Below are 13,043 nucleotides of genomic sequence, written 5' to 3' on the forward strand. Positions count from 1 at the left end.
CCGCTTCAGGCTGTGTTCACGCCGCCAACCCCAGTCCTCTCCCTGCGACCTCCTCCGAAGCCCGAGCCTCAGCTCCCAGCCCCCACCCACCCCGGCGGGTGAGCAGACGAGCCTCTCGGGCTGGTGAGCGCTGGTCGGCACCGATCCTCTGTGCGGGAATCTCTCCACTTTGCCCTCCGCACCCCTGTGCTGCGCTCTCCTCCGTGGCTCCGAAGCTTCCCCCCACCCCGTCCATCCCCATTCTCCGCCCGCGAAGGGGCTTCCTAGTGTGTGGGAACCTTTCCTCCTTCACAGCTCCCTCCCAGAGGTGCAGGTCCCGTCCCTATTCTTTTGTCTGTTTTTTCTTTTTTCTTTTGCCCTACCCAGGTACATGGGGATTTTCTCGCCTTTTGGGACGTCTGAGGTGTTCTGCCAGGGTTCAGTAGGTGTTCTGTAGGAGTTATTCCACATGTAGATGTATTTTTGATGCACTTGTGGGGAGGAAGGTGATCTCCACGTCTTACTCCTCCACCATCTTGAAGGTCCCCCCTACAATATATATCTTTAACTCATCACAATCTGCTCCAGAATAATAATAACAGTAATAGTAATAATAACACAGCAACTTTGCTCTGATATATTTTCATTTTTCCCTCTCATTCTAGTGCTAGTATTGTCATACATATTACATCTACGCATCCCCCAAAATGTAGCATTATAATTGTGGCTTCACATAGTCTTTGCTTTTAAAGAAATTAAGAAAAAACAATAAATATTCTTTTATGTTTACTCACATATTTAACATTTTCAGTGCTCTTCATTCCTTCCTGTTGAGTTGAGTCACATCTGCTATCATCACTTCCTTTCAGCTTGAAGGGATGGTCTTTAGAATTTCTTACAGGGCAGATCTGTTTCCATTTACCTGGGAAGATCTATATTCTGCCTTCATTTTGAAAGATGGTCTTACTAGATAGAAAATTCCTGGTAAATAGCCTTTGTTTTCATTTTTTCTATTAGCACTTTTGATATGTTCTTCCACTACTTTCTACACCCCATATTTTTGTGAGAAGTCAGTCATTGTTTGTATTGTTTTCCATACATGATGAGTCATTTTCCTCTTGCTGCTTCAAGACTTTGTCTTGGCTTTCTGGAGTTTTTATTATCATGGGTCTATGTGTGAATCTCTTCATGCTTATTCTACTTGGTGGTCATTGAGGATCTTGGACCTATAGATTAAGGCTTTTCATCAAATTGGGGAGTTTACTGTCATCATTTCTTAAAAAAAAAAAAAAAAATTGCCTTTGTGCTTCTCCATTCCTCCTGGGACTACTCTTACAAGTACATTGATATGCTTGGCATTGTTCTACAGATCTTTGAGTCTCTGTTTATTTTTCTTCAATCTTGTTTTCTCTTTATTCTTTAGATTAGATCATTTCTATTGATCTATCTTCAAGTACACTGATTGTTTCTCCTGTCGTTTCAAATCTTCTATTGACCCTTCTAGTGAACTTTTCACTTCAGTTACTGTATTTTTCAAATCTAGAATTTCTACTTGGTTCTTTTTTATAGAGTCTAAATCTATTTAGATTTCCTATTTTTTGAGTCATGTTCACCATATTTTCCCACACGTGTGCAGCTCCTAATGTTTCTACTTAGGTTTCGAAATTGTATTTTTTAAATTATTTTTCAGCTTTCCTTATTAGGGTTCAGCCCTGTGTCACTAATATTTCAGTGGTCAGCTAACAATTTATGCAGAGGTTTGCTTAAGCACCTCAAGTCCAAAAGTACGTCCACCCTCTGGCAATCAATCTGTGTATAGACTGGGAAATGCATTCAACCCTCAGTTAGTTCTCAAGTGCGCCTTGGCGTGTACTTTTCAGTACACTCTTTTTGGTCTCCTCTGGCATAGCTCATTGTCCCAGTCGGCCAGGAATGTGTGGAAAGCTTATGGAGTCCTTTTAACGGCTCTCTCACTTCCAAGAGCTCCCCATTAAGTTACTAGCTGGTCCATCACTTGTCCCAGATAGAACCAGAGCTTCAGGCCAGAAAAGCTGTAGGTTTTTCCCGTTTGATTCCTACTGAGTTTGCCACTTTTAGATGACAAAGCCATGGGATTTTCGTCTTCAGCCTCAAGTTGAGTCTGCCCACTCAGGAAGCAAAACTGCTGGTATTCACAGCCAGCACTACCCTGGTAAACTACAGCTTTCACCGACCAGCATGGGCTGGGGAAGCATCTCCAAGCAGAAACGGTGCCTATTCCCACAGCTCTTACCCAAAATTCTTGCAGATTTTTTCAGGAATAAATCCTTCTCAATTCTTATCTCCCTTTGCTCAATTTCCATAGCCTTGAAATGGTTGTTATTGACAATTTTTTCCAGTTTTATATTTGGTTTTGTTTTGCAGAGAGGTCTCACTGACCTCTTCATACAACAATAGCTGGAAATATCTGTATAAGGTGGCTTTGTGGTGCCTCTCCCTAGAGTAGCAAGAGTATATTTCTTTGCCCCATTGACGATGCACTTGGCCATATGACTTACTTTATCCAGTGATACATTAGCAGGGGCTTTTAAGTGTATTCTCATGATCTGGCTTGGATCTTGTACCCTTGTGATCCATCATCAGAAGAGCATACCTTGGATGGTGATTGGTCCTAAAATAAAGAAGCATGAAGTAGATCTACATCCAGTCTTGAGCCTGAAGCCAAGCCCAGCTGAGCTCAACCATGTTCAGCCAAACCCCAGCTGAAACCCTACTGACCCACAGACACGTGATTAAGAAAATAAATATTTGTTATTATGAGCAACTGGACATTTCGGCATTATTTTTTATGCAGCAGTGTTGACTTATGCAGTCACCTAATAATAGACAGTGTCCTATCTAACCTGTTCCATACCACCAATAAAAGAGAGTTAGAGGCATGCTCTACTTTGTACAACCTTTTCAAAGTATCCAGATTGAAGGTTATGTCTAGGTTACAGGCGTCATCAAATGCCATGGAGAGGTAATGAAGCAACTGGCATGGATTTATCATGAAATTCTTTACAGAGTCAAGAAATGAGCTGGTGTAAGCCTAAAGAAGCCATTTACTGCTGAGTTATCAACTAAGAAGTAGAGAAGCACATGAAAAATGCTATTGTGTCTTTTATGAACCTGATAGACCAAGCTTAGAGGTAACCCAGCATTACTCTCTTACTCTGCATTACAAACGGAGGGTCCATAAGCAAGAATGCATTCTGAACTTGGTTTGCTGAAAGCTCTGCATCGTTTGCACACACCTTACAGAGCCTCTTGAGCTGTTTCATCAGTTCAGTTCAGTTCAGCAACAGGTACAACAAAACACCTACAATATTACAAGGGCAGCACAAGGCATCCTAGAATCCTTCACTCAAATGATAGAACTTACCAATAAATAGATGTTTATAATATGATGGATGTTATATGGGTTATAAAAGATGTCTATGTGTTAGGGAACAATACCGTCTCCCAGATCTAAGAATGTTAACTTAAAAATCAGATCTCTCACCAGCATCATAAGGAGTGCTGTCAGTCTTGGCACTGAAATAATCCTCATATTGATGTGCCCCTGGAATGTGTGTATGCAGAGAATAGAAGACAGCAGGACACTCAAGGAGCTATTATATATGAAAGCTGAAGTTGGAAAAATCACAGGCAAGGAGAGCAGGATAAATGCTATCAGCACATATCGAAACGCAGCAACAAGCAATGCAACAGAGCTTTGGACTACTGGGAAACAGCAGCAACACACAAAACAGCCCTAGCTGCAACTGTAAGGAATGTGGGGAAAGACTGCAGGTGAATAGCTAACAACAATAGGCTACATCCGCTAACAGGTTGAAATTTCACATGAGCATAGTTCCTTCCACCTTTGCCTGCTTAGCCACACTTGAACACAGCAGCTGTGGCATGAACCCACAGCACTGCCTTAAAAGAAAAACAAACAAACAGAAAACAGGAGTCAACAGAAAAATTCTAGCTGTTGCCTATCAATCCCTTATCTATTTTTACATAGCTATCTCAACAACTGTATACATAAATTCTAATGTCATCTGAAAATGCCACACTTCAGGTAATAGGTTAGTAGGAAGACTTCTGCCAGCCACAGATATCTCATCCATAACCTCTAATCCAGAAGCCAAAAAGATCTGTGCCTTGCAAGAAAACCAGCTGTAATAAAACCCATGGACCTTATCTACAGAAGAAGCAGAGCCTACCATGGGCCCTAAGACCTACAATTCTGTAAGAGCTTACAGACCTCAAAAGCTGTTTGCCTGCTTTTTCTAGAAAACTGTTAAGTTTTCTTAAATTTTAAAGGACATACAGGTTGCATTAGAAAGGGCATAAAGGTATTCTTAAGAAGCAATAACAAACACTGAGGAAAATACAGCCAAACTCCTGACTATAGTCATACATGAACCAGGGGCCATTTTACGTGAGGGCAATAGCCCTATAAGGTTCACTCACTTATAGGGCCATCAATAAAACACAACATAAAAAAAATTAAGCTCCATGATGATGGTATTGACTCATGAAGAAAATGCTGTATTAAGCTGTTTTTTCTAATTAAGAAGATGCAGAAGTATAGTACATTTAAGAAGACTTTCACAAAAATGACTGACACAGTGAACATTATAATGTTTAAATCTGTCTGGAAAATATAAACATGTAAAATCTTTCTTTGCACAATGGCTCTAGATCACCACTGCTCAGCAGAAACAAAAATGTGAGCCACCAGCGGAAGCACCCATGTAATTTTAAGTTCTCTAGCAGACACATTAAAGGAGTTTTTAAAAGAGTAAAATTAATTCCAATAATAAATATAATTTAAACCAACATATTCAAAACACTATTATTAGCACTTCAATATATAATCAACGTAAAATTATTCATGACATTTTCTCACATTTCATTTGTACTAAGCCTATGAAATCTGGTATGTTACACTATGGCACATCTCAACTCATACCAGCCACATTTCAAGTGCTCAATGGACGCAACTTGGCTGATGACTGCCACACTGGATAGCACAGCTCTCGGTAAATGAGGCTTTACTGAGGAACTGAAATTAATGCAAATGCAACCATACTATTCTAATCCAGTATTCAGAACTACTAGAAAAAATGCCGATATCAAGCCACACATGTTCCCTGAGTTTCTCCAAAAGCTCTATAAACAAGGTTGAAAGAATTTAATATATGTCTCTGATAACCATCACCAAGGCAAAGAAAGGTTAGTACTAATTCCTGGTAAGAGGAAGGAAAGAGTTGTAGACTCTTAGAAGTTTAGATTTAGGAAGAAATTTTCTCTGTAAGATTTTCTTGAGCCTTCCGAAATGAAGTGTAACCTTTGATGCCATAGTCCTTTCCTTACCATAGTCCTTTTCTTATCTGGAAAGGAGGAAGGAGAATTGTAAACACTTAAAGCCATTTACATAGTCACTTCTAAGGTTAATAAGAGAAGTTCAATTTTCAAAGCTACAACTTTAAAATAACTGAATTTTCAAAGATTGCTTCAATGTATGTCTAGATCACAGTAAGAAAGGCTCTACTAAATAAATCTAATAAAAATATTTTAAAGTATGGCTTTTTTTGTACCACATGTCTGTTGGTATAGGGTCATTTGACTGTTTATATATTTTGAAATTTTGCAAAAACTTGATATTAATATTTAATAATTATACTATAATTTGGGGCTATTAAAATCACATGCAGATTTCCTTGTGTTTAATTGCACTTTCTGAAATAAAAATAAATGAAAAAAATCTTATTAATGCAACATTAAAATTAAACTTTTTTATGCCCAAATGACAACAAATGTAAAGAAAATATTTCTTAGGGAAAGTAGTCTTTCTCTTTGATCTAATTCAGATCTTGTGTCCTTCCACAAGGACACAACTCCTAGTCCACAGGACTACACCCTGTACAATTTCCTGCTCAAGCACCTCTCTCATGCCAAAAAGGTGGAGGTGACATCTTTTTTTTTCTCATCGGATGAGAGCTAGGGCAAAGTTTAGCAAAGAATTAGAGGAACTGTAAGCCTCTGCCAGGATAGACCTGTGCGAAGGGAAATTCTTAAAAGTCAGGTCCTAAGAAGCAGATGGAGACTAAATCTGCACTCTTTACCCCTTGAGGTGCTAATTCAGAACCACTGGAAGATGCAGGGGTCTGCGGAGGCACAGTACACTGGCGTGGGAAACCATGTTTGAGTAAACTGAGGACACGAAGGAGGAAGGATGGCAAGAATAAAGCCTATAAGGCTATTACAGGGTTTTATTTACCATGAACTTTGTTGGTTTAAATGTATTAATTTTGAATGAATTACAGAAGTTTATTATATTTTTCTACGATAATTATGCTATCATTTTCTAAAAAGGCCAACTGATTCTCTATCTCTTCATCTTTCTTCATGAGTCTCATAATCTGATACTTGATTACTCTTATATGAACTTTCTCAAAGCTTTTTTCTCTTCTGAGTTGTTGAGGATTTTAATACAAATCACAATACATATGACAGTCTAACTGCAGCTGAGTGCAATAAGAGGAAAACTCATGGTTCTAACATTAACTGGCCCTTACAAAAGATCTTTGTATTACAGGTTGATTTTTAAAATCAAACTACATGCTATTCTGGATCTGTCTTTGGCCCTCCTTGACGCCATATTCTCTCCTAGCTTTGGAGGACCCTTTTATGATCAGGAAGATGAATACACTTTGTAGTAACTGTGTATAATAGATTGATACTACTATCCATCAGTTAGTGGATAGGAAAAAAACTGAAGTGATTGCTTATGGACAGAAGTATGTGGTAATCTTAGGCCTTCATTTTGATGTTTAGCTTCAAGATCCACCCGTCTCTCAAAGCAGTCCAGGCAATTCTCATGATGTCAGGCCACCAGGACAAGTACTTGGAGTCCAGAACTCACTACTATTTTCCACCCGTCACTCTAATAGTAAAGTTCTGGCTTCCCTTTCTTTTGTAGATATTGGTGAGTAGATAGGCATTTAAAAGTAAATGGAGGGCTTCCCTGGTGGCGCAGTGGTTAAGAATCTGCCTGCCAATGCAGGGGACAAGGGTTCAAGCCCTGGTCCAGGAAGTTCCCACATGTGGCAGAGCAACGAAGCCCGTGCGCCACAACTACTGAGTCTGCGCTCTAGAGCCCGCGAGCCACAACTACAGAAGCCCACATGCCTGGAGCCCGTGCTCCGCAACAAGAGAAGCCACCGCAATGAGAAGCCCGCGCACCGCAAACGAAGAGTAGCCCCCGCTCGCCGCAACTAGAGAAAGCACGCACGCAGCAAGGAAGACCCAATGCAGCCAAAAATAAATAAAGAAAGTAAATAAATAAAATTTTTTTAAAAAGTAAATGGAAGTTTGGGTGACAAAGAGATCAATTCACACTAAGTAACTAAAAGGCACACGAGACAAAAATAAACATCAAAAGGCTGATGTGTTAATTTACAGTGAGAAATATAACACCACATGTTCAAGAAATATGGTGGCTTGATCAAAACTTTTTTTTTTTTTCTTTTGCCCTGTGGTCCAACCACATGGAAATCAAAAGGAGGCTTCATGAGCATGGACTCAAAACAACAGGAGGTAGATAAATCAAGCCTTTAATGCATCCTTTCCCAAAATGTGCTGTGTGCCGTGAGACATTTTAATAGATCTTTCAACAACAGAAGGTTCAGTGATCAAGTGAAGTTGAGAAACGCTGGATTAAACCAAGGAAAACAGCTTTCATAACTGCACATTTCCTTTGATCTGCAGATGTACACTGTGGAGTTGTGAGCTCAGACAGGCAGTTTTCTAGAATAAATTTGGCTCCCGTCTTTATAGAACACGTCAATATCTCAAGGAACGATATCATTCTACAGATACAGTTTAGGATTCACTGACCAAATTTCTTAGCCTGATATACAGTCTCACCATAGGGACAGACTTGTCAGTGGGCCTAGTGCACTTGGAATGCAAGGACTAAAGCCCTGTATCATTCACCCTTCAGGGACCCACTTACCATGAGAACTGAAATAATCAAATAACAGTATCTGAGTCTCCCTTTTCCTTTTTAGTGTTTGGGTGGGCACTGCCAATATATACTTATGTTCTTGTCCTTCTTCTTTAATTTTATTTAATTCTACCAGAGATATTAAGACATTAAAGAAGTTATAGCGAAGGCATGCTTGCCTACAAAGTAATTTCATCTTCTTCAGATGATTTTCTCTACCTTTACTGTAAGTTATGTGTTGATTTTTAAATGTGACTCTAAATGACTCTATTTTCTTTATTTTCAGTTTTTAGAGTCCTGCCACACTATAAACCCTAAATGCTTATAAAAGTATGCAATCAGAAAATAATATAACTGTGAGAAACAGATTCATACCCCCCTGACCCCAAAGCCTATATCCAATCTCCAGAACCTGTAAATATGTTAACCTTATATGACAGAAGGCACCTTGCAAATGTGAATAAGTTAAGGATCTTGAGATGGAGAGATTATTCTGGATTATCTGGGTGGGCCAGTGTAATCACAAAGGTTCTTGTAAGTGAAAGAGGGAGGCAGGAGAGTAAGTCAGAGGAGGAGCTGTGACCGTGGAAGCAGATGTCAGAGTGACGCAATTGCTAACTGGAAGGGGGCCATGAGCCGAGGAATGGGGGCAGCCTCTGAAAGGTGGAAAGGGCAAGAAAAGGGACTCTTCCCTCGAGACTGAGAAGGAAGAGTGCCTTGCTGACACCTTGATTTTAGACCCATGAGACTCAGTTCAGGTTTCTGACCTTCAGAACTATAAGACAGTAAATTTGTGTTGTTCTAAACCACTAACTCTGTGGTAATTTGTTAAAGCAACAGTAGGAAAGGAATAGAATAACCAACACTTTGGAGACACCTGTCCCCTGTCCACCTGGTCCCTGCTGCCCATATGCAACATGTAGCCTGCTGGGTTCAACCTTGACGAATAACTCATACCCTGAGCCACAGTGTCCATTTGTCCTTTAAAACTTATTTGGAGATTCATGTGAATGTCACCCTACAGTGCTATGGAAACTTAAATCTAAGAATCTTAAGAAGTTTCAATAAACATTAAATAAACCACAGAAAGAGGTCAATGTAGTTAGAGAGCAAAAAGCTGCAACTTTTAACTCAAGATGACAACTACTTGAGAAATGTGAGTTTTTAGAGCCTCGACAGTAGAATGAACTCAGGAGAACGGACCCACGTTAAACAAACTCACAAGACACTGAAAATAACGGTCAGCGTTCTCCAGAGGAACAAATCCAGTGGGATGTGTATATAAATAGAGATTTATTTTAAGGAATTGGCTCACGTGATTATGGAGGCGATCTGAAGGGTGAACTGTCAGGCTGGAAACCCAGGAAGAGACAACGTCAAGTTCAAGTCCTAAGGCTGTGTGCTGGTAGAACTCCTTGCTTGGGGAAAGGCCAGTCTTCTGTTTTATTCAGACCTTCAGCTGATTAGATGAGGCCCACCCACATTATGAGGGCAGTCTGCTTCACTCAGAGTCCACCAATTTAAATGTAAATCTCATGGAAAAACACCTTCACAGAAACATCCAGAATAATGTTCGGCCAAACATCTGGCACACAAAATTAACCATCACATAAACCAAAATGTCAATTTATTAATTGGAATTTGGGACATTTCTTCCCATTGATTACAGTATCTGTGTCCACTAACCAGAAAACCTTGGTGTCAAAACATCTGGCAGACTAAATTAATAAGCCTTAAACGACTTGGTGAGTGTGAATCGGAACAAAGTTGGTAGGACAGTCGTGGGGAGTATTTCACTGTACTGGTCAGATTCTACCAGGTGCCTGTGACTTTACTACCCTGCAAAGAAGCCTCCGACGTCTTGCCTTTTGAAATTTTCCTTGTCAATAGATTTCCATCCTTTGTTCCATTTGATGGGACACCATCTAGAAAGGCCACCATCGAAAGGTCTACGAGTTGGCCTTGCACTGATTGTACAGCAACTTAAGCTCACTTCTCCTTGAGATTTTCAATATGAAACATATGGACAGAGAGAGAGAATAAATAAAAGCCTTAAAACATAGGAAACAATATTTTAGTAGAAGCAGTATAGGAAAAAATGGAGACGAGTTAGTTCGGCAGAAAGGAACAAGTGCCGGTAGAAAAAGAAGTAAAGCCTGAAGTGCAAAATCATGCACCTGGAAGCTGAGTGGCGCGAAAGGCCTCCAGCCAGTGAGAGGTACCCAGGTGTCCTGACTGTACACCACCTACCAGTTCTCCCACGTATCTTACAACAAATCCCATTTGTGTAGCCAGACACATTCACCCCGGCTCTAGGAAAGCCAGGTAAACCTTTACTACCTTATCAGATAGTGCGCCTCTCCCAGAGACAAAAGTATTCCTATGCCTTAGGTCCGGTGTCTAGATCCCAGGTTCTTTGGACAGTGTTGGAGACTTAAGATCCCTCTGTAGGCTTTTGACCTCATCTCAACACCATATAATTACAACATACAAGATATATATGCCCGATGTATGGTCAGGTCAGCGCTCTGACCGTGTTATTACTGCAGAATATGAATCAGCTCTTCATCTGTTTCCAGGAATGGTGTGGGTTATACTTTCAAAAATTGTGGTACCATTTCATCTTTCTGAGACCATACCCTAGTCTTGCTCTATATACTACAGTGTTGTCCTCTAGGCACCAATTTCTTGATTGTTCCTCAAGGTGTGTAAATTTTCAGGATGGCTGATCTCATTCACTCTGTGTGGCTTTTTGGAGGTTTACTGTCACAACTTAACCTTATTTTCCAGTTCCCATGTGACACACCTCATTTCCCCTCTTTGCGCTGACAACAGCATCATGCTTATTCAAATCCATCACTGAAAAATTAAGAGCTTTAAGATTAATTACACAGTAAACATTAGGCAGGGGCAGAATTATAATGCAAAAATCCAGGCTTATTCAATCAATTTTAGTGCATTCACATTCAAGGGAGGAACAAGGAATCTAAAAGCTGATGTCGGGGAATTCTCTGACCTCCTTGAAAGTTCCTTGCTTTACAGATCGGTGAACAACCACAGAATCTGGCTGTCCAGGTGAAGCCAGGATTGGGGGGTGTCTGAGTTGAAGCAATCTGGCAGCTGCTTCTGGCAAAGGCCAACAAGCCCTTAGGACCCAGTGTCAAGTCATAGAGGGAGGCTTCGGGAGATGCTGTGTGCTCAGGCAGCGGAGAGGAATCTTGACTGAGAAGACAATGAGAGCCAGTGGCAGAATAAGACGATATGGCAGCTCCATCAGACTAGCAGGGGCCCTCTGGTCCCAGCACAGGGACCCTCTGTCTCCTGCCCCGCCTTAGGGCTGGCTCTGTAGGCTGCGGGAGACTGAACTACTAGGAGTTGTTGCTAACTAGAAAGGAAGTGTTGGTCCACAGGTGGATCCTGGGCCTGGATGATGCCCGGCCACAGGGTTCAGCTTGCCCCACTTTCTTGTCACAGGAAACAGGCTGCCACAAAACTGCCTCAGAACAGTGATTCTTCTTCTAATGGGTAGCGAGAGAACCTTTTTTCCCAGTGAAATTTTTCTGTGGAATGTCAAATATATAAAAATAGTTGAAAGCATATCAGCTCTGAACAGCCCAGAGCCCAAACACAAGGCCGCCCCACTGGGTCCCACCCCCATGGCAGCCTCTGCGGCCCCTCCATGGAGCTGTTGGCATTGGTGGGACACAGTGTGAAGGCTGCTGCTTTAGAATGCCAGGCAGTCTGCCTGTGAAAGCCTGAAAGCATACATTCAGGCAAACGTGAAAAATAAAAATCATGTATCAAGCTGACAACTTAAAAAAACCTACCAAAGTTGAATCAACTGGTCCCTGGGAAACCCTAAGTGTCAAAGGCATCCTTGAATCCTACCACATCAGCAGTCTGCTGCTAGAAATACCCTTACTGGAAAGGCACCTGAAAGGCCACGCATTGCCATGGAGCATGTCATTTAGGGTCCTAAACCCTGAATTTGAGTCACACCTCTGTGACTTACTAGCTGGGTGACCCTGAGAAAACGTCTTATCCCTCTGAGCCCTGACTCTCTCAACAAGAGGAAGATCACAGGTTTCCTTACTCACTTTACATTGTTATGAGGATCAAACGAAAGCACATTAAAAAGGTATATAAACAGTTAAGCTGTGTGTTCATGAAAGTTGTTGACATTATAAAAACCTGCTGCCTGCTGTATCATTCATTTACTCTGCAAATTTCTATTGAATAATCTTCCAGCTAGTGTAAGGCTATCAGATTGGGCTGATTTGGATGTAACTGCTCTGTATCCCGCTGCACAAGGCAATAGTCTCTCCCAGCAGCAGTGATGGGAGGGATCTCCCTGTCTGAGAGAGCCCTCCAGCCCCACTCCCTGCCTGAGCTCCCTGAAGCTACTGAAGCTTCCTCATGGCACGGTCTCCTCCTCTCCATCACTCACTGTCACCTCTTCACAGCTGGGGCCTGAGCTTCCCGGTCCCCGCCTCTGTACAGAAAATCCAGAGCCAGCTGACCTAGTCGTTCCATGACAGGCAGACCTCACTTTCACCGCCGCCAAGCTGCCGGCGGCATTGCCCAACAGAACTTTCCGCCGTGATGGAAACATTCTATATACGCACTGTGTAGTAGATAGCCACCAGCAGCCACGTGAGGCTACCGACCCCCCTGAAATGTGACTAGCATTCCTGAGGAATTAATGTAATTAATTTAAATAGCCGCATGTGGATAGTAAACAGCACAGCACTAGAAGAATGGAACAGAGGTCAATCTTGATCTTTTCAATGAAATCCCCCCCAAAAAACCCACATAGTAGTTGCAACCGTTTCATTTTCAAAAATAAACACGCTGTTAAAGAAGTAAATAATGGTGTTACCGCGTTCATGCGCTCTTGCAAAGAGAGCAGATTGAGTTCCCCGTCCTAACTCAGTCTCCAGCAGCGCTTCTCCTAATTGTTGAAGGTGGCGAGCAGAGGCCAACGCCAGGCGAGAAGACAGCCTGCATCTCTGGGACTTAGCACCTAGTGATCAGATGAAAG

Source organism: Kogia breviceps, chromosome 12 (genome assembly GCF_026419965.1).
Source record: "Kogia breviceps isolate mKogBre1 chromosome 12, mKogBre1 haplotype 1, whole genome shotgun sequence".
In the NCBI taxonomy this organism is placed as follows: domain Eukaryota; kingdom Metazoa; phylum Chordata; class Mammalia; order Artiodactyla; family Physeteridae; genus Kogia; species Kogia breviceps.